Source organism: Hyla sarda, chromosome 8 (genome assembly GCF_029499605.1).
Source record: "Hyla sarda isolate aHylSar1 chromosome 8, aHylSar1.hap1, whole genome shotgun sequence".
Classification (NCBI taxonomy): domain Eukaryota; kingdom Metazoa; phylum Chordata; class Amphibia; order Anura; family Hylidae; genus Hyla; species Hyla sarda.
Window position 1 is genome coordinate 226,593,595 of NC_079196.1, and position 22,609 is coordinate 226,616,203.

General features: G+C 46.0%; 1 protein-coding gene across 4 annotated transcripts in view; it reads right to left on the reverse strand.

Annotated features, from left to right (window-relative positions):
- Positions 1-22,609, reverse strand: part of LOC130284155 (perforin-1-like) — an 83,376-nt gene that overhangs the window by 13,975 nt on the left and 46,792 nt on the right. Inside the window, exon 1 of one of the 4 annotated variants that reach the window (XM_056534228.1) lies at positions 14,120-14,206. The exons of the other annotated variants lie outside the window; for them this stretch is intronic. The gene's annotated coding sequence lies outside the window, so the exon portion shown is untranslated. Of the gene's footprint in view, positions 1-14,119; positions 14,207-22,609 lie in introns of those variants that run through there. 4 annotated transcript variants of the gene reach the window in all.

Here is a 22,609-nt window from a genome sequence, read left to right on the forward strand (position 1 = left end):
TTTGCGGCGGGCTCTGGTGAATACCAGTAGTGACTTAGAACCTATCCACTAGCACGGTCCACGCCAATCCCTCTCTGGCACAGAGGATCCACCTCCTGCCAGCCGGCATCGTGACAGGTATATAGGGAGAGGTATTAGCAGTAAAGAGTGAAGTGCTCATGGGTGTCTACGGAGAGGTATTAGCAGTAGAGGAAAGTGCTCATGTGTGACCAGTAGAGGCAATACCAGCTGAAGGAAGTGCTCAGGGGTGTATAGGGAGAGGTATTAGCAATAGAAAGAGGGAAGTGCTCATGGGTGTATAGGGAGAGGTATTAGCAGTAAAAGGAAGAGAGGGAAGTGCTCATGGGTGTATAAGTAGAGGTAATAGCAGTAGAAGGAAGTGCTCATGGATGTATAGGGATAGGTATTAGCAGCAGAGGGAAGTACTTATGGGTGTATAGTGAGAGGTATCAGCTGTAGAGGGAAGTACTGATGGGTGTATATGGTGAGGAACTAGCAGTAGAAAGAGGGAAGTGCTCATGGGTGTATAGGTAGAGGTATTAGCAGTAGAAGGAAATGCTCATGGGTGTATAGGGAAAGGTACTAGCAGTAGAAGGAAGTGCTCATTGGTGTATAGGTAGAGGTGTACGCAGTAAAGGGAAGTGCTCATGGGTGTATAGAGAGAGATAAACATAGTAGAGGGAAGTGCTCATGGGTGTATAGGTAGAGGTAATAGCAGTAGAAGGAAGTGCTCATGGATGTATAGGGATAGGTATTAGCAGTAAAGAGGGAAGTATTTACGGGTGTATAGTGAGATGTATCATCAGTAGAGGGAAGTGCTGATGGGTGTATAGGGAGAGGTTTTAGCAGTAGAGGGAAGTGCTTATGGGTGTATAGTGAGAGGTATTAGCAGTAGAGGGAATTGCTCATGGGTGTATAGGGAGAGGTATTAGCAGTAGAGGAAAGTGCTCGTGTGAATACGTAGAGGCAATATCAGTTGAAGGAAGTGCTCATGGGTGTATAGGTAGAGTTATTAGCAGTAGAGGGAAGAGCTCATGTATGTATAGGGAGAGGTATTAGCAGTCAAGGGAAGTGCTCATGGGTGTATAGGGAGAGGAATTAGCGGTAGACGGAAGTGCTCATGGGTGTATGGGGAGAGTTATTAGAGAAGAGGGAAGTGCTCATAGGTGTATAGGTAGAAGTATTAGAAGTAAAGGGAAGTGCTCATGGGTGTATAGGAAGAGGTATATGCAGTAGAGGGAAGTGCTCATGGGTGTATAGGTAGAGGTAATAGCAGTAGAAGGAAGTGCTCATGGGTGTATAGGGAAAGGTACTAGCAGTATAGGGAAGTGCTCATTGGTGTATAGGTAGAGGTGTAAGCAGTAAAGGGAAGTACTCATGGGTGTATAGGGAGAGATAATCACAGTAGAGGGAAGTGCTCATGGGTGTATAGGTAGAGGTAATAGCAGTAGAAGGAAGTGCTCATGGGTGTTAAGGGAAAGGTACTAGCAGTAGAGGGAAGTGCTCATAGGTGTATAGGTAGAGGTGTAAGCAGTAAAGGGAAGTACTCATGGGTGGATAGGGAGAGGTAATAGCAGTAGAAGGAAGTGCTTATGGGTGTTTAGGTAAAGGTAATAGCAGTAGAGGGAAGTGCTCATAGGTGTATAGGTAGAGGTGTAAGCAGTAAAGGGAAGTACTCATGGGTGGATAGGGAGAGATATACACAGTAGAGGGAAGTGCTCATGGGTGTATAGGTAGAGGTAATAGCAGTAGAAAGAAGTGGTCATGGGTGTTTAGGGAACGGTACTAGCAGTAGAGGGAAGTGCTCATAGGTGTATAGGTAGAGGTAATAGCAGTAGAAGGAAGTGCTCATGGATGTATAGGGATAGGTATTAGCAGCAGAGGGAAGTGCTTATGAGTGTATAGTGAGAGGTATTAGCAGTAGAGGGAAGTGCTCATGAGTGTATAGGGAGAGATATTAGCAGTAGATGAAAGTGCTCATGTGTGAATACGTAGAGGCAATATCAGATGAAGGAAGTGCTCATGGGTGTATAGGTGGAGTTATTATGCAGTAGAGGGAAGAGCTCGTGTATGTATAGGGAGAGGTATTAGCAGTCAAGGGAAGTGCTCATGGGTGTATAGGGAGAGGAATTAGCGGTAGAGGGAAGTGCTCATGGGTGTATGGGGAGAGTTATTAGAGTAGAGGGAAGTGCTCATAGGTGTATAGGTAGAGGTATTAAAAGTAGAGGAAAATGCTCATGGGTGTATAGGAAGAGGTATATGCAGTAGAGGGAAGTGCTCATGGGTGTATAAGTAGAGGTAATAGCAGTAGTGGGAAGTGCTCATGGATGTATCGGGATAGGTATTAGCAGCAGAGGTAAGTACTTATGGGTGTATAGTGAGAGGTATCAGCTGTAGAGGGAAGTACTGATGGGTGTATATGGAGAGGAACTATCAGCAGAAAGAGGGAAGTGCTCATGGGTATATAGGGAGAGGTATTAGCAGTAAAGAGTGAAGTGCTCATGTGTGACCAGAAGAGGCAATACCAGCTGAAGGAAGTGCTCATGGGTGTATAGGGAGAGGTATTAGCAATAAAAAGAGGGAAGTGCTCATGGGTGTATAGGGAGAGGTAATAGCAGTAGAGGGAAGTGCTCATGGGTGTATAGGGAGAGGTATTAGCAGTGGAGGAAAGAGCTCATGAATGTATAGGGAGAGGTATTAGCAGTCAAGGGAAGTGCTCATGGGTGTATAGGGAGAGGTATTAGCAGTAGAGAGAAGTGCTCATGGGTGTATAGGGAGAGGTATAAGAGTAGAGGGGAGTGCTCATGGGTGTATAGGTAGAGGTATAAGCAGTAGAGAGAAGTGCTCATGTGTGTATAGGGAGAGATATACATAGTAGAGGGAAGTGCTCAAGGGTGTATAGGGAGAGATATACATAGTAGAGGGAAGTGCTCATGGGTGTATATGTAGAGGTAATAGCAGTAGAAGGAAGTGCTCATGGGTGTATAGGGAAAGGTACTAGCAGTATAGGGAAGTGCTCATTGGTGTATAGGTAGAGGTGTAAGCAGTAAAGGGAAGTACTTATGGGTGTATAGTGAGAGGTATTAGCAGTAGAGGGAAAGGCTCATGGGTGAGCCTTGGAGAGATGGAGAGATATTAGCAGTAGAAAAGTGCTCATGTGGCAGGAGATGAGAGACCTACCCACCAACTTTCTGTATTCTGTCTTGGAGTCCTGGCTAATAGAGTAGGCAATTAGCAACAGAGAGTGAATAGCAAATTTGAAAGGTGTAAGCTTTAAAAAATATTTATATAATAATGATAATGATATAATAATGATATAATATATAATATTATATAATATGATAATAATATAAGAATACTCATAAGAAATATATATTTATATCATTTTTTTTTTATTTTTTAAATACTGATTTTAATACACCACTGAAAGTACCCTCATTGTTATACTGGTACTAATATATCACTGAGAGTCCTCCCATTGTTATACTGGTACTAATACATCACTGAGAGTATCCCCATTGTTATACTGGTACTAATACATCACTGAGAGTGTCCCCATTGTTATACCGGTACTAATACATCACTGAGAGTATCCCCATTGTTATACTGGTACTAATACATCACTGAGAGTGCCCCCATTGTTATACCGGTACTAATACATCACTGAGAGTCCCCCAATTGTTATACTGGTACTAATACATCGCTGAGAGTCCCCCCCCCATTGTTATACTGGTACTAATACATCACTGAGAGTGTCCCCCTGGTATTAGTACCAGTATAACAATGGGGACACTCTCAGTGATGTATTAGTACCAGTATAACAATGGGGGGGACTTTCAGCGATGTATTAGTACCAGTATAACAATGGGGGGACTCTCAGTGGTGTATTAGTACCAGTATAACAATGGGGGCACTCTCAGTGATTTATTAGTACCAGTATAACAATGGGGGGGACTCTCAGCGATGTATTAGTACCAGTATAACAATGGGGGGGGACTCTCAGTGGTGTATTAGTACCAGTATAACAATGGGGGCACTCTCAGTGATGTATTAGTACCAGTATAACAATGGGGGGCATTGTTATACTGGTACTAATACATCACTGAGAGTGTCCCCATTGTTATACTGGTACTAATACATCACTGAGAGTATCCCCATTGTTATACTGGTATAAATACATCACTGAAAGTACCCTCATTGTTATACTGGTGCTAATACATCACTGAGAGTGCCCCCATTGTTATACTGGTACTAATACACCACTGAGAGTCCCCCATTGTTATACTGGTACTAATACATCACTGAGAGTGTCCCCATTGTTATACTGATACTAATACATCGCTAAGAGTCCCCCCCCCCCCCATTGTTATACTGGTACTAATACATCACTGAGAGTATCCCCATTGTTATACTGGTACTAAAACATCACTGAGAGTATCCCCATTGTTATACTGGTATAAATACATCACTGAGAGTATCCCCATTGTTATACGGGTACTAATACATCAGTGAGAGTCCCCCCCCCCCCATTGTTATACTGGTACTAATACATCACTGAGAGTACCCCAATTGTTATACTGGTATAAATACATCACTGAGAGTATCCCCATTGTTATTCTGGTACTAATACATCACTGAGAGTATCCCCATTGTTATACTGGTACTAATACATCACTGAGAGTATCCCCATTGTTATTCTGGTACTAATACATCACTGAGAGTCCCCCCATTGTTATACTGGTACTAATACATCACTGAGAGTGCCCCCATTATTATACTGGTACTAATACATCACTGAAAGTATCCCCATTGTTATACTGGTACTAATACATCACTGAGAGTACCCCCATTGTTATACTGGCACTAATACATCACTGAGAGTCCCCCATTGTTATACTGGTACTAATACATCACTGAGAGTACCCCCATTGTTATACTGGCACTAATACATCACTGAGAGTACCCCCATTGTTATACTGGTATAAATAAAACACTGAGAGTATCCCCATTGTTATACTGGTACTAATACATCACTGAAAGTATCCCCATTGTTATACTGGTACTAATACATCACTGAGAGTACCCCCATTGTTATACTGGCACTAATACATCACTGAGAGTACCCCCATTGTTATACTGGTATAAATACAACACTGAGAGTATCCCCATTGTTATACTGGTACTAATACATCACTGAGAGTATCCCCATTGTTATTCTGGTATTAATACATCACTGAGAGTATCCCCATTGTTATACTGGTACTAATACATCACTGAGAGTATCCCCATTGTTATACTGGTACTAATACATCACTGAGAGTATCCCCATTGTTATACTAGTGCTAATACATCACTGAGAGTACCCCCATTGTTATACTGGCACTAATACATCACTGAGAGTACCCCCATTGTTATACTGGTATAAATACAACACTGAGAGTATCCCCATTGTTATACTGGTACTAATACATCACTGAGAGTATCCCCATTGTTATACTGGTATTAATACATCACTGAGAGTACCCCATTGTTATACTGGTACTAATACATCACTGAGAGTATCCCCATTGTTATACTGGTACTAATACATCACTGAGAGTATCCCCATTGTTATACTGGTACTAATACATCACTGAGAGTACCCCCATTGTTATACTGGTGCTAGTACATCACTGAGAGTACCCCCATTGTTATACTGGTACTAATACATCACTGAGAGTACCCCCATTGTTATACTGGTACTAATACATCACTGAGAGTACCCCGATTGTTATACTGGTACTAATACATCACTGAGAGTATCCCCATTGTTATACTGGTACTAATACATCACTGAGAGTATCCCCATTGTTATTCTGGTATTAATACATCACTGAGAGTATCCCCATTGTTATACTGGTACTAATACATCACTGAGAGTATCCCCATTGTTATACTGGTACTAATACATCACTGAGAGTATCCCCATTGTTATACTGGTACTAATACATCACTGAGAGTACCCCCATTGTTATACTGGTGCTAGTACATCACTGAGAGTACCCCCATTGTTATACTGGTACTAATACATCACTGAGAGTACCCCCATTGTTTTACTGGTACTAATACATCACTGAGAGTACCCCGATTGTTATACTGGTACTAATACATCACTGAGAGTATCCCCATTGTTATACTGGTACTAATACATCACTGAGAGTATCCCCATTGTTATACTGGTACTAATACATCACTGAGAGTATCCCCATTGTTATACTGGTACTAATTCACCACTGAGAGTATCCCCGTTGTTATACTGGTACTAATACATCACTGAGAGTATCCCCATTGTTATACTGGTACTAATACATCACTGAGAGTGTCCCCATTGTTATACTGGTACTAATACATCACTGAGAGTCCCCCCCATTGTTATACTGGTACTAATACATCACTGAGAGTATCCCCATTGTTATACTGGTATAAAGACATCACTGAGAGTCCCCCCATTGTTATACTGGTATAAATACATCACTGAGAGTGCCCCTATTATTATACTGGTATAAATACATCACTGAGAGTATCCCCATTGTTATACTGGTACTAATACATCACTGAGAGTCCCCCATTGTTATACTGGTACTAATACATCACTGAGAGTGCCCCCATTGTTATTCTGGTATAAATACATCACTGAGAGTCCCCCATTGTTATACTGGTACTAATACATCACTGAGAGTGCCCCCATTGTTATACTGGTGCTAATACATCTCTGAGAGTCCCCCCATTGTTATACTGGTACTCATACATAACTGAGAGTATCCCCATTGTTATACTGGTACTAATACATCATTGAGAGTGCCCCCATTGTTATACTGGTACTAATACATCACTGAGAGTCCCCCCATTGTTATACTGGTACTAATACATCACTGAGAGTGCCCCCATTGTTATACTGGTGCTAATACATCTCTGAGAGTCCCCCCATTGTTATACTGGTACTAATACATAACTGAGAGTATCCCCATTATTATACTGGTACTAATACATCGCTGAGAGTGCCCCCATTGTTATACTGGTACTAATACATCACTGAGAGTGCCCCCATTGTTATACTGGTACTAATACATCACTGAGAGTCCCCCCATTGTTATACTGGTACTAATACATCACTGAGAGTCCCCCCATTGTTATACTGGTACTAATACATCACTGAGAGTACCCCCATTGTTATACTGGTACTAATACATCACTGAGAGTGCCCCCATTGTTATACTGGTACTAATACATCACTGAGAGTGCCCCCATTGTTAGACTGGTACTAATACATCACTGAGAGTGCCCCCATTGTTATACTGGTATAAATACATCACTGAGAGTATCCCCATTGTTATACTGGTACTAATACATCACTGAGAGTATCCCTATTGTTATACTGGTACTAATACATCGCTGAGAGTGCCCCCATTGTTATGCTGGTACTAATACATCACTGAGAGTGCCCCCATTGTTATACTGGTATAAATACATCACTGAGAGTATCCCCATTGTTATACTGGTATAAAGACATCACTGAGAGTCCCCCCATTTTTATACTGGTACTAATACATCGCTGAGAGTATCCCCATTGTTATACTGGTATAAATACATCACTGAGCGTCCCCCCATTGTTATACTGGTATAAATACATCACTGAGAGTGCCCCCATTATTATACTGGTATAAATACATCACTGAGAGTATCCCCATTGTTATACTGGTACTAATACATCACTGAGAGTGCCCCCACTGTTATACTGGTATAAATACATCACTGAGAGTATCCCCATTGTTATACTGGTACTAATACATCACTGAGAGTATCCCCATTGTTATACTGGTACTAATACATCACTGAGAGTATCCCCATTGTTATACTGGTACTAATACATCACTGAGAGTATCCCCATTGTTATACTGGTATAAATACATCACTGAGAGTATCCCCATTGTTATACTGGTACTAATACATCACTGAGAGTATCCCCATTGTTATACTGGTACTAATACATCACTGAGAGTATCCCCATTGTTATACTGGTATAAATACATCACTGAGAGTGCCCCCATTGTTATACTGGTACTAATACATCACTGAGAGTGCCCCCATTGTTATACTGGTATAAATACATCACTGAGAGTATCCCCATTGTTATACTGGTATAAAGACATCACTGAGAGTCCCCCCATTGTTATACTGGTACTAATACATCGCTGAGAGTGCCCCCATTGTTATACTGGTATAAATACATCACAGAGAGTCCCCCCATTGTTATACTGGTATAAATACATCACTGAGAGTATCCCCATTGTTATACTGGTACTAAAACATCACTGAGAGTCCCCCATTGTTATACTGGTACTAATACATCACTGAGAGTGCCCCCATTGTTATACTGGTATAAATACATCACTGAGAGTCTCCCATTGTTATAATGGTACTAATACATCACTGAGAGTATCCCCATTGTTATACTGGTACTAATACATCACTGAGAGTCCCCCATTGTTATACTGGTACTAATACATTACTGAGAGTGCCCCCATTGTTATACTGGTACTAATACATCACTGAGAGTGCCCCCATTGTTATGCTGGTACTAATACATCACTGAGAGTGCCCCCATTGTTATACTGGTATAAATACATCACTGAGAGTATCCCCATTGTTATACTGGTATAAAGACATCACTGAGAGTCCCCCAATTTTTATACTGGTACTAATACATCGCTGAGAGTATCCCCATTGTTATACTGGTATAAATACATCACTGAGTGTCCCCCCATTGTTATACTGGTATAAATACATCACTGAGAGTGCCCCCATTATTATACTGGTACTAATACATCACTGAGAGTATCCCCATTGTTATACTGGTACTAATACATCACTGAGAGTGCCTCCACTGTTATACTGGTATAAATACATCACTGAGAGTCCCCCATTGTTATACTGGTACTAATACATCACTGAGAGTACCCCCATTGTTATACTGGTACTAATACATCACTGAGAGTATCCCTATTGTTATACTGGTACTAATACATCACTGAGAGTATCCCCATTGTTATACTGGTACTAATACATCACTGAGAGTATCCCCATTGTTATACTGGTACTAATACATCACTGAGAGTGCCTCCACTGTTATATTGGTATAAATACATCACTGAGAGTCCCCCATTGTTATACTGGTACTAATACATCACTGAGAGTATCCCCATTGTTATACTGGTACTAATACATCACTGAGAGTATCCCTATTGTTATACTGGTACTAATACATCACTGAGAGTATCCCCATTGTTATACTGGTACTAATACATCACTGAGAGTATCCCCATTGTTATACTGGTACTAATACATCACTTAGAGTGCCTCCACTGTTATACTGGTATAAATACATCACTGAGAGTCCCCCATTGTTATACTCGTACTAATACATCACTGAGAGTATCCCCATTGTTATACTGGTACTAATACATCACTGAGAGTATCCCCATTGTTATACTGGTACTAATACATCACTGAGAGTATCCCCATTGTTATACTGGTACTAATACATCACTGAGAGTGTCCCAATTGTTATACTGGTACTAATACATCACTGAGAGTGCCCCCATTGTTATACTGGTATAAATACATCACTGAGAGTATCCCCATTGTTATACTGGAAAAAAGACATCACTGAGAGTCCCCCCATTGTTATACTGGTACTAATACATCGCTGAGAGTGCCCCCATTGTTATACTGGTATAAATACATCACAGAGAGTCCCCCCATTGTTATACTGGTACTAAAACATCACTGAGAGTCCCCCATTGTTATACTGGTACTAATACATCACTGAGAGTGCCCCCATTGTTATACTGGTATAAATACATCACTGAGAGTATCCCCATTGTTATACTGGTACTAAAACATCACTGAGAGTCCCCCATTGTTATACTGGTACTAATACATCACTGAGAGTGCCCCCATTGTTATACTGGTATAAATACATCACTGAGAGTCTCCCATTGTTATACTGGTATAAATACATTACTGAGAGTATCCCCATTGTTATACTGGTACTAAAACATCACTGAGAGTCCCCCATTGTTATACTGGTATAAATACATCACAGAGAGTCCCCCCATTGTTATACTGGTATAAATACATCACTGAGAGTATCCCCATTGTTATACTGGTACTAATACATCACTGAGAGTGCCCCCATTGTTATACTGGTATAAATACATCACTGAGAGTCTCCCATTGTTATAATGGTACTAATACATCACTGAGAGTGCCCCCATTGTTATACTGGTATAAATACATCACTGAGAGTCTCCCATTGTTATAATGGTACTAATACATCACTGAGAGTGCCCCCATTGTTATACTGGTATAAATACATCACTGAGAGTCTCCCATTGTTATACTGGTACTAATACATCACTGAGAGTCCCCCATTGTTATACTGGTACTAATACATCACTGAGAGTGCCCCCATTGTTATACTGGTACTAATACATCACTGAGAGTCCCCCCATTGTTATACCAGTACTAATACATCACTGAGAGTACCCCCATTGTTATATTGGTACTAATACATCACTGAGAGTGTCCCCATTGTTATACTGGTACTAATACATCACTGAGAGTGTCCCCATTGTTATACTGGTACTAATACATCACTGAGAGTGCCCCAATTGTTATACTGGTACTAATATATCACTGTTACGCCTAGCGCTCCGGGTCCCCGCTCCTCCCCGGAGCGCTTACGGCGTCTCTCTCTCTCCGCAGCGCCCCGGTCGGTCCCGCTGACCGGGAGCGCTGCACTGTCATGGCTGTCGGGGATGCGATTCGCACAGCGGGACGCGCCCGCTCGCGAATCGCATCCCAGGTCACTTACCCGTCCCAGTCCCCTGCTGTCATGTGCTGGCGCGCGCGGCTCCGCTCTCTAGGGCGCGCGCGCGCCAGCTCCCTGAGACTTAAAGGGCCAGTGCACCAATGATTGGTGCCTGGCCCAATTAGCTTAATTGGCTTCCACCTGCTCCCAGACTATATCTGTTCTCTGTCCCTGCACTCCCCTGCCGGATCTTGTTGCCTTAGAGCCTAGTGAAAGCGTTACTGTGTTTGTCCATACTGTGTATTTGACCTCCTGCTATTCCTTATTTACTACGATTCTTGCTGCCTGCCCCGACCTTCTGCTACGTCCGACCTTGCTTTGTCTACTCCCTTGTACCGCGCCTATCTTCAGCAGTCAGAGAGGTTGAGCCGTTGCTAGTGGATACGACCTGGTCACTACCGCCGCAGCAAGACCATCCCGCTTTGCGGCGGGCTCTGGTGAACACCAGTAGTGACTTAGAACCGGTCCACTAGCACGGTCCACGCCAATCCCTCTCTGGCACAGAGGATCCACCTCCTGCCAGCCGGCATCGTGACAATCACTAAGAGTATCCCCATTGTTAGACTGGTACTAATACATCACTGAGAGTATCCCCATTGTTATACTGGTACTAATACATCACTGAGAGTATCCCCATTGTTATACTGGTACTAATACATCACTGAGAGTGTCCCCATTGTTATACTGGTACTAATACATCACTGAGAGTCCCCCATTGTTATACTGGTACTAATACATCACTGAGAGTGCCCCTATTATTATACTGGTACTAATACATCACTGAGAGTATCCCCATTGTTATACTGGTACTAATACATCACTGAGAGTGTCCCCATTGTTATACTGGTACTAATACATCACAGAGAGTGCCCCCATTGTTATACTGGTACAAATATACTGTTGGGGGAACCCCTATTGTTATACTGGTAATAATACACTACTTAGAGTACCCTCATTGTTATACTGGTACTAATACATCACTGAGAGTCCCCCCCATTGTTATACTGGTATAAATACATCACTGAGAGTCCCCCCATTATTATACTGGTACTAATACATCACTGAGAGTGCCCCCATTGTTATACTGGTACTAATACATCACTGAGAGTCCCCCCCCCCCCATTGTTATACTGGTATAAATACATCACTGAGAGTCCCTCCATTGTTATACTGGTATAAATACATCACTGAGAGTATCCCCATTGTTATACTGGTACTAATACATCACTGAGAGTCTCCCCATTGTTATACTGGTATAAATACATCACTGAGAGTCCCCCCATTGTTATACTGGTATAAATACATCACTGAGAGTCCCCCCATTGTTATACTGGTACTAATACATCACTGAGAGTATCCCCATTGTTATACTGGTATAAATACATCACTGAGAGTCGCCCCATAGTTATACTGGTATAAATACATCACTGAGAGTATCCCCATTGTTATACTGGTACAAATGTACTGTTTGTTGGAACCCCTATTGTTATACTGTTAATAATACACTACTTAGAGTATCCTCATTGTTATACTGGTAGTAATACACCGCTGAGAGTGCCCCCATTCTCATACTGATAATAATACATCACTGAGAGTACCCCCATTGTTATACTAATGATACATCACTGAGAGTACCCCCATTGTTATACTAATGATAATCCCCATTGTTATACTAATGATACATCACTGAGAGTACCCCCATTGTTATACTAATAATACATCACTGAGAGTACCCCCATTGTTATACTAATGATACATCACTGAGAGTACCCCCATTGTTATACTAATGATACATCACTGAGAGTGCCCCCATTGTTATACTAATGATACATCACTGAGAGTGCCCCCATTGTTATACTAATGATACATCACTGAGAGTGCCCCCATTGTTATACTAATAATACATCACTGAGAGTACCCCCATTGTTATACTAATGATACATCACTGAGAGTACCCCCATTGTTATACTAATGATACATCACTGAGAGTGCCCCCATTGTTATAATAATAATACATCACTGAGAGTGCCCCCATTGTTATACTAATAATACATCACTGAGAGTACCCCCATTGTTATACTAATGATACATCACTGAGAGTACCCCCATTGTTATACTAATGATACATCACTGAGAGTGCCCCCATTGTTATACTAATAATACATCACTGAGAGTGCCCCCATTGTTATACTAATGATACATCACTGAGAGTGCCCCCATTGTTATACTAATAATACATCACTGAGAGTGCCCCCATTGTTATACTAATGATACATCACTGAGAGTACCCCCATTGTTATACTAATGATACATCACTGAGAGTACCCCCATTGTTATACTAATAATACATCACTGAGAGTACCCCCATTGTTATACTAATAATACATCACTGAGAGTACCCCCATTGTTATACTAATAATACATCACTGAGAGTACCCCCATTGTTATACTAATAATACATCACTGAGAGTACCCCCATTGTTATACTAATAATACATCACTGAGAGTGCCCCCATTGTTATACTAATAATACATCACTGAGAGTACCCCCATTGTTATACTAATAATACATCACTGAGAGTACCCCCATTGTTATACTAATAATACATCACTGAGAGTGCCCCCATTGTTATACTAATAACACATCACTGAGAGTACCCCCATTGTTATACTAATAATACATCACTGAGAGTGCCCCCATTGTTATACTAATAATACATCACTGAGAGTGCCCCCATTGTTATACTAATAATACATCACTGAGAGTGTCCCCATTGTTATACTAATGATACATCACTGAGAGTGCCCCCATTGTTATACTAATAATACATCACTGAGAGTGCCCCCATTGTTATACTAATAATACATCACTGAGAGTGTCCCCATTGTTATACTAATGATACATCACTGAGAGTACCCCCATTGTTATACTAATAATACATCACTGAGAGTACCCCCATTGTTATACTAATGATACATCACTGAGAGTACCCCCATTGTTATACTAATAATACATCACTGAGAGTACCCCCATTGTTATACTAATGATACATTACTGAGAGTACCCCCATTGTTATACTAATAATACATCACTGAGAGTACCCCCATTGTTATACTTAAAACCTCATGGCCCCTCATGTCTTCTATCTCCATATATATATAATAATGTCCCCGTCCAGTCCTAGAGGTGTAGGATGAGACACTTACCTGGTATCAGTCTGCAGGGAGGTGACTATTAACTCTTATCTTCTCTCTCTATATATAGGATCCTCTGGTATCCGGGTACCATATGGCATTCATATAGTATGGAGAGAAAAAGATAATAAATAAGATAAAAGGTGATCTAAAAGTGTAAAGAAAAATCCTCCAACACTCCCAGGTGTTACGCCGAGCGCTCCGGGTCCCCGTTCCTCCCCGGAGCGCTCGCCTCATCTTCGTTGTTGCAGCGCCCCGGTCAGATCCACTGACCGGGTGCGCTGCGGTCCCGCCTTCAGCCGGGGTGCGATTCGCGATGCGGGTAGCGCCCGCTCGCGATGCGCACCCCGGTCCCCGTACCTGACTCGCTCTCCCTCGGTCCTGTCCCGGCGCGCGCGGCCCCGCTCCCTAGGGCGCGCGCGCGCCGGGTCTCTGCGATTTAAAGGGCCAGTGCACCAATGATGGTGCCTGGCCCAATCTTCCCAATTAGCTTAATTGGTTCCCACCTGTTCCCTGCTTATATCTAGTCTCCTCCCTTGCACTCCCTGGCCGGATCTTGTTGCCTTAGTGCCTAGTGAAAGCGTTCCCTTGTCTGTTCCTAGCCCGTGTTCCTGACCTCCTGCCGTTGCCCCTGACTACGATCCTTGCTGCCTGCCTCGACCTTCTGCTACGTCCGACCTTGCTTCTGCCTACTCCCTTGTACCGCGCCTATATTCAGCATCTTCAGCAGCCAGAGAGGTAAGCCGTTGCTAGTGGATACGACCTGGTCACTACCGCCGCAGCAAGACCATCCCGCTTTGCGGCGGGCTCTGGTGAAAACCTGTAGTGGCTTAGAACCGGTCCACTAGCGCGGTCCTCTCCATCCCTCTCTGGCACAGAGGATCCACTACCTGCCAGCCGGCATCGTGACAGTAGATCCGGCCATGGATCCCGCTGAAGTTCCTCTGTCAGTTGTCGCTGACCTCACCACGGTGGCCGCCCAGCAAGCCCGACTGATCGCCCTTCTAACCCGTCAGCTGTCGGAAATGTCCACCATTTCGCACCAACTTCAGTCGCAACTTCTCCAGCAATCTTCTCCTCCGCCAGCTCCTGCACCTCCTCCGCAGCGAGTGGCCACTCCTAGCCTCTGCCTGTCCTTGCCGGACAAATTTAATGGGGACTCTAAGTATTGCCGTGGCTTTCTTTCGCAATGTTCCCAGCACTTGGAGATGATGTCGGACCAGTTTCCTACTGAAAGGTCTAAGGTGGCTTTCGTAGTCAGCCTTCTGTCTGGAAAAGCCCTGTCATGGGCCGCACCGCTCTGGGACCGCAATGACCCCGTCACTGCCTCTGTACACTCCTTCTTCTCGGAAATTCGAAGTGTCTTTGAGGAACCTGCCCGAGCTTCTTCAGCCGAGATTGCCCTGCTGAACCTGGCCCAGGGTGTTTCTTCCGTTGGCGAGTACGCCATTCAGTTCCGTACTCTTGCTTACGAGTTGTCTTGGAATAGTGAGGTTCTCTGCGCGACCTTTAAAAAAGGCCTATCCAGCAACATTAAAGATGTTCTGGCCGCACGAGAGACTCCTGCTGACCTACATGAACTCATTCACCTTGCCACTCGCATTGACATGCGTTCTTCCGGATGGCGTCTGGAGCTCCGCCTGGATATGGACTTTGTTCGCACGAAGCGTTTTTTCTCTCCGGCTCCTCTCCCCTCTGGTCCTCTGCAATCTGTTCCTGTGCTTCCCGCCGCGGAGGCTATGCAAGTTGACCGGTCTTGCTTGACACCTCAAGAGAGGACACTACGCCGCATGGAGAATCTTTGCCTGTACTATGCCGGTACCGAACTCTTCCTGAAGGATTGTCCTATCCGTCCTCCCCGCCTGGAAAGACGTACGCTGACTCCGCACAAAGGTGACACAGTTCTTGATGTCAACTCTGCTTCTCCACGCCTTACTGTGCCTGTGCGGATATCTGCCTCTACCTTCTCCTTCTCTACTATGCTCTTCTTGGATTCCGGATCTGCAGGAAAATTTTTTTTGGCCTCTCTCATCAACAGGTTCTACGTTCCTGTGACCAGTCTCGCCAGACCCCTCTACATCTATTGTTTTTACAATAAAAGATTGGACTGTCTCGTACGTTTCCACACAGAACCCCTCCTAATTTGCATCGGACCTCATCACGAAAAAATTGAGTTTTTCTTTCTCAGGTTCTTTGGCCCCAAGAAGAGGGGGAGACCCAAGGGGGGGGGTACTGTTACGCCGAGCGCTCCGGGTCCCCGTTCCTCCCCGGAGCGCTCGCCTCATCTTCGTTGTTGCAGCGCCCCGGTCAGATCCACTGACCGGGTGCGCTGCGGTCCCGCCTTCAGCCGGGGTGCGATTCGCGATGCGGGTAGCGCCCGCTCGCGATGCGCACCCCGGTCCCCGTACCTGACTCGCTCTCCCTCGGTCCTGTCCCGGCGCGCGCGGCCCCGCTCCCTAGGGCGCGCGCGCGCCGGGTCTCTGCGATTTAAAGGGCCAGTGCACCAATGATGGTGCCTGGCCCAATCTTCCCAATTAGCTTAATTGGTTCCCACCTGTTCCCTGCTTATATCTAGTCTCCTCCCTTGCACTCCCTGGCCGGATCTTGTTGCCTTAGTGCCTAGTGAAAGCGTTCCCTTGTCTGTTCCTAGCCCGTGTTCCTGACCTCCTGCCGTTGCCCCTGACTACGATCCTTGCTGCCTGCCTCGACCTTCTGCTACGTCCGACCTTGCTTCTGCCTACTCCCTTGTACCGCGCCTATATTCAGCATCTTCAGCAGCCAGAGAGGTAAGCCGTTGCTAGTGGATACGACCTGGTCACTACCGCCGCAGCAAGACCATCCCGCTTTGCGGCGGGCTCTGGTGAAAACCTGTAGTGGCTTAGAACCGGTCCACTAGCGCGGTCCTCTCCATCCCTCTCTGGCACAGAGGATCCACTACCTGCCAGCCGGCATCGTGACACCAGGTATCATTGATTCATTTTATTTGATCAAACATAAAGTCGGAGACAAGGAGAATGACATGTTTTAGGCTCATCACATGAACATACATATTACATAGACTCATCATCACCTGGATATACATATTACTGTTACGCCGAGCGCTCCGGGTCCCCGCTCCTCCCCGGAGCGCTCGCTACACTCCTCTCACTGCAGCGCTCCGGTCGGTTCCACGGACCCGGGGCGCTGCGATACCGCCTCTGGCCGGGATGCGATTCGCGATGCGGGTAGCGCCCGCTCGCGATGCGCACCCCGGCTCCCGTACCTGACTCGCTCTCCGTCTGTTCTGTCCCGGCGCGCGCGGCCCCGCTCCCTAGGGCGCGCGCGCGCCGGGTCTTTGCGATTTAAAGGGCCACTGCGCCGCTGATTGGCGCAGTGGTTCCAATTAGTGTTTACACCTGTGCACTTCCCTATATCACCTCACTTCCCCTTCACTCCCTCGCCGGATCTTGTTGCCTTAGTGCCAGTGAAAGCGTTTCCTTGTGTGTTCCTAGCCTGTGTTCCAGACCTCCTGCCGTTGCCCCTGACTACGATCCTTGCTGCCTGCCCCGACCTTCTGCTACGTCCGACCTTGCTTCTGTCTACTCCCTTGTACCGCGCCTATCTTCAGCAGCCAGAGAGGTTGAGCCGTTGCTAGGGGATACGACCTGGTCACTACCGCCGCAGCAAGACCATCCCGCTTTGCGGCGGGCTCTGGTGAAAACCAGTAGTGACTTAGAACCGATCCTCTAGCACGGTCCACGCCAATCCCTCTCTGGCACAGAGGATCCACTACCTGCCAGCCGGCATCGTGACAGTAGATCCGGCCATGGATCCCGCTGAAGTTCCTCTGCCAGTTGTCGCTGACCTCACCACGGTGGTCGCCCAGCAGTCACAACAGATTGCGCAACAAGGCCAACAGCTGTCTCAACTGACTGTTATGCTACAACAGTTACTACCACAGCTCCAGCAACCATCTCCTCCGCCAGCTCCTGTACCTCCCCCGCAGCGAGTGGCCGCTTCTGGACTACGACTATCCTTGCCGGATAAATTTGATGGGGACTCTAAGTTTTGCCGTGGCTTCCTTTCCCAATGTTCATTACACTTGGAGATGATGTCGGACCAGTTCCCCACTGAAAGGTCTAAGGTGGCTTTCGTAGTCAGCCTGCTGTCTGGAAAAGCCCTGGCTTGGGCCACACCGCTCTGGGACCGCAATGACCCCGTCACTGCCTCTGTACACTCCTTCTTCTCGGAAATTCGAAGTGTCTTTGAGGAACCTGCCCGAGCCTCTTCTGCTGAGACTGCCCTGTTGAACCTGGTCCAGGGTAATTCTTCCGTTGGCGAGTATGCCGTACAATTCCGTACTCTTGCTTCTGAATTATCCTGGAACAATGAGGCCCTCTGCGCGACCTTTAAAAAAGGCCTATCCAGCAACATTAAAGATGTTCTGGCCGCACGAGAAATGCCTGCTAATCTTCATGAACTTATTCACCTAGCCACTCGCATTGACATGCGTTTTTCCGAAAGGCGTCAGGAGCTCCGCCAAGATATGGACTCTGTTCGCACGAGGCGTTTCTTCTCCTCGGCTCCTCTCTCCTCTGGTTCCCTGCAATCTGTTCCTGTGCCTCCCGCCGTGGAGGCTATGCAGGTCGACCGGTCTCGCCTGACATCTCAAGAGAGGACACGACGCCGCATGGAGAACCTCTGCCTGTACTGTGCTAGTACCGAACACTTCCTGAGGGATTGTCCTATCCGCCCTCCCCGCCTGGAAAGACGTACCCTGACTCCGCACAAAGGTGAGACAATCCTTGATGTCCACTCTGCTTCTCCACGTCTTACTGTGCCTGTGCGGATGTCTGCCTCTGCCTTCTCCTTCTCTTCTGTGGCCTTCTTGGACTCTGGATCTGCAGGAAATTTTATTTTGGCCTCTCTCGTCAACAGGTTCAACATCCCAGTGACCAGTCTCACCAGACCCCTTTACATCAATTGTATAAACAATGAAAGATTGGACTGTTCCATACGTTTCCGCACGGAGCCCCTTCTAATGAGCATCGGATCTCATCACGAGAGGATTGAACTTTTGGTCCTCCCCAATTGCACCTCGGAAATTCTCCTTGGACTTCCCTGGCTTCAACTTCATTCCCCAACCCTGGATTGGTCCACTGGGGAGATCAAGAGTTGGGGGCCCTCTTGTTCCAAGGACTGTCTAAAACCGGTTCCCAGTAACCCTTGCCGTAACTCTCTGCTTCCTCCAGTAACCGGTCTCCCTAAGGCCTATATGGACTTCGCGGATGTTTTCTGCAAAAAACAAGCGGAGACTCTACCTCCTCACAGGCCTTATGATTGTCCTATCGACCTCCTCCCGGGCACTACTCCACCCCGGGGCAGAATTTATCCTCTCTCTGCCCCAGAGACTCTTGCCATGTCTGAATACGTCCAGGAGAATCTAAAAAAGGGCTTTATCCGTAAATCCTCCTCTCCTGCCGGAGCCGGATTTTTCTTTGTGTCCAAAAAAGATGGCTCTCTACGTCCTTGCATTGACTACCGCGGACTTAATAAAATCACGGTTAAGAACCGCTACCCCTTACCCCTCATCTCTGAACTCTTTGATCGCCTCCAAGGTGCCCACATCTTTACTAAATTGGACTTAAGAGGCGCCTATAACCTCATCCGCATCAGAGAGGGGGATGAGTGGAAAACAGCATTTAACACCAGAGATGGACACTTTGAGTATCTGGTCATGCCCTTTGGCCTGTGCAACGCCCCTGCTGTCTTCCAAGACTTTGTTAATGAAATTTTTCGTGATCTGTTATACTCCTGTGTTGTTGTATATCTTGATGATATCCTAATTTTTTCGGCCAATCTAGAAGAACACCGCCAGCATGTCCGTATGGTTCTTCAGAGACTTCGTGACAATCAACTCTATGCTAAAATTGAGAAATGTCTGTTTGAATGCCAATCTCTTCCTTTTCTAGGATACTTGGTCTCTGGCCAGGGACTACAAATGGATCCAGATAAACTCTCTGCCGTCTTAGATTGGCCACGCCCCTCCGGACTCCGTGCCATCCAACGTTTTTTGGGGTTCGCCAATTATTACAGGCAATTTATTCCACATTTTTCTACCATTGTGGCTCCTATTGTGGCTTTAACCAAAAAAAATGCCGATCCCAAGTCTTGGCCTCCTCAAGCGGAAGACGCCTTTAAACGACTCAAGTCTGCCTTCTCTTCGGCTCCCGTGCTCTCCAGACCTGACCCATCTAAACCCTTCCTATTGGAGGTTGATGCCTCCTCAGTGGGAGCTGGAGCTGTCCTTCTACAAAAAAACTCTTCCGGGCATGCTGTTACTTGTGGGTTTTTTTCTAGGACCTTCTCTCCGGCGGAGAGGAACTACTCCATCGGGGATCGAGAGCTTCTAGCCATTAAATTAGCACTTGAGGAATGGAGGCATCTGCTGGAGGGGTCAAGATTTCCAGTTATTATTTACACCGATCACAAGAACCTCTCATACCTCGAGTCTGCCCAACGGCTGAATCCTCGTCAGGCCAGGTGGTCTCTGTTCTTTGCCCGATTTAATTTTGAAATTCACTTTCGGCCTGCTGATAAGAACATTAGGGCCGATGCTCTCTCTCGTTCCTCAGATGCTTCTGAAATTGAACTCTCTCCTCAACACATCATTCCTCCTGACTGCCTGATTTCCACTTCTCCAGCCTCCATCAGGCAAACTCCTCCAGGAAAGACCTTTGTTTCTCCACGCCAACGCCTCGGAATCCTCAAATGGGGTCACTCCTCCCATCTCGCAGGTCATGCGGGCATCAAGAAATCTGTGCAACTCATCTCTCGCTTCTATTGGTGGCCGACTCTAGAGACTGATGTGGTGGACTTTGTGCGAGCCTGCACTATCTGTGCCCGGGATAAGACTCCTCGCCAGAAGCCCGCTGGTTTTCTTCTTCCTCTGCCTGTTCCCGAACAACCTTGGTCTCTGATTGGTATGGATTTTATTACTGACTTACCCCCATCCCATGGCAACACTGTTATTTGGGTGGTCGTTGATCGATTCTCCAAAATGGCACATTTCATCCCTCTTCCTGGTCTTCCTTCAGCGCCTCAGTTGGCTAAACAATTTTTTGTACACATTTTTCGTCTTCACGGGTTGCCTACGCAGATCGTCTCGGATAGAGGCGTCCAATTTGTGTCTAAATTCTGGAGGGCTCTCTGTAAACAACTCAAGATTAAATTAAATTTTTCTTCTGCATACCATCCTCAATCCAATGGACAAGTAGAAAGAATTAACCAGATCTTGGGTGACTATTTACGACATTTTGTTTCCTCCCGCCAGGATGACTGGGCAGATCTTCTACCTTGGGCCGAATTCTCGTATAATTTCAGAATCTCTGAATCTTCCTCCAAATCCCCGTTTTTCGTGGTGTACGGCCGTCACCCTCTTCCCCCCCTCCCTACCCCCTTGCCCTCTGGTCTGCCCGCTGTGGATGAAATTTCTCGTGATCTTTCCATCATATGGAGAGAGACCCAAAATTCTCTCTTACAGGCTTCTTCACGCATGAAGAGATTCGCGGATAAGAAAAGAAGAGCTCCTCCCATTTTTTCCCCTGGAGACAAGGTATGGCTCTCCGCCAAATATGTCCGCTTCCGTGTCCCTAGCTATAAGTTGGGACCACGCTATCTTGGTCCTTTCAAGATTTTGCGCCAGATTAATCCTGTCTCTTACAAACTTCTTCTTCCTCCTTCTCTTCGTATTCCTAATGCCTTTCATGTTTCTCTTCTTAAACCACTTATCATTAACCGTTTCTCTCCCAAATCTGTTCCCCCCACTCCTGTCTCCGGCTCCTCGGACATCTTCTCCGTCAAGGAAATTTTAGCATCTAAAAAGGTCAGAGGGAAAACCTTCTTTTTAGTGGATTGGGAGGGTTGTGGTCCTGAAGAGAGGTCCTGGGAACCTGAGGACAATATCCTGGACAAAAGTCTGGTCCTCAGGTTCTCAGGCTCCAAGAAGAGGGGGAGACCCAAGGGGGGGGGTACTGTTACGCCGAGCGCTCCGGGTCCCCGCTCCTCCCCGGAGCGCTCGCTACACTCCTCTCACTGCAGCGCTCCGGTCGGTTCCACGGACCCGGGGCGCTGCGATACCGCCTCTGGCCGGGATGCGATTCGCGATGCGGGTAGCGCCCGCTCGCGATGCGCACCCCGGCTCCCGTACCTGACTCGCTCTCCGTCTGTTCTGTCCCGGCGCGCGCGGCCCCGCTCCCTAGGGCGCGCGCGCGCCGGGTCTTTGCGATTTAAAGGGCCACTGCGCCGCTGATTGGCGCAGTGGTTCCAATTAGTGTTTACACCTGTGCACTTCCCTATATCACCTCACTTCCCCTTCACTCCCTCGCCGGATCTTGTTGCCTTAGTGCCAGTGAAAGCGTTTCCTTGTGTGTTCCTAGCCTGTGTTCCAGACCTCCTGCCGTTGCCCCTGACTACGATCCTTGCTGCCTGCCCCGACCTTCTGCTACGTCCGACCTTGCTTCT